The sequence below is a fragment of the Narcine bancroftii genome, chromosome 3 (assembly GCF_036971445.1).
Source record: "Narcine bancroftii isolate sNarBan1 chromosome 3, sNarBan1.hap1, whole genome shotgun sequence".
NCBI lineage: Eukaryota > Metazoa > Chordata > Chondrichthyes > Torpediniformes > Narcinidae > Narcine > Narcine bancroftii.
The window spans coordinates 210,553,480-210,554,537 of NC_091471.1; positions in this window are offsets into that span (position 1 = coordinate 210,553,480).

Below are 1,058 nucleotides of genomic sequence, written 5' to 3' on the forward strand. Positions count from 1 at the left end.
CGCACCACTGGAGTTGTGAGGCAGCAGGCATCACGATGATGTCATAGACACATACTTCACATTCCGTTTAAATAATCTTTTCAGCACACTGACTGAAGCCCTAAAGGATTAAAAACAGAGAGCTGAAATTGTGCCCAGGCTTACTTTAAAACAACAACTGAATGGAACACTATCTGAGAGCAAAGGAAGATGCTGGTAACAGGAGCAATACACCAACATACTGGAGAAACAGCAACCATAGGAAGTAAAGGGTGACCAACATTTCAGGCTGGGTCTCAGCCCTGAAATTGAGCATCCTCAATTAATTGGCATTATAATTGTACAGATCAAGATATAGGTTGTTTTAGTTAGTATCTGATGGCTCTTATAATTTTGTGAAGCACCTGGAAGCACTGTATAAGATACAATATCTGCCACTATCGTCATCCTGGGCAGATTTGCAAGAGGAGTCCCTGCACCTCCTGGTCCCAGCTGGCCCACAATAGACCAGATCATTGGATGTAGTTAGGGACGAATTGGATACATTTTTGGAAAGATCAGAGTTTAGAGGATGACGGAGGACTGACACAGGAGATGAGGCATGGGGTAGATTATCCATCGTCATTTTGAACAGCAGGACGGATTGGGGAGACTGGTGAACTACTTCAACTTTATTTTCTAGTGTTCTTGCATTCCAACTTATCATTTCCTAGGGTCTGCTTTTACTACTGTTAGTTGTTGGCACGCTGATCTAATGGGAATGTGGAAACACAGGCTGTCAGCTTACTGAATCTTCCCAAAAGTGTTTGTCGAGCAGAGTCCAAAATGGAATTATATGGTTGTTAGTTTTGCTGGGGAAGTGATTAGGGATCAAAACACATTGTGTAAACATGGCATAGCGATGAGATGAGAAGGATGAGCGACACGGATGGCGTAGCAGTTATGGCAACGCTGCTACAGCGGCAGCGATTAGGACTGGGGTTTTGAATCCCATGCTAACTGTAAGGAGTTTGTACATTCTCCCCATTTCTGGAGGGTTTTCCCCTGGGGGCTTTCGTTTCCTCCCACCCTTCAAAACG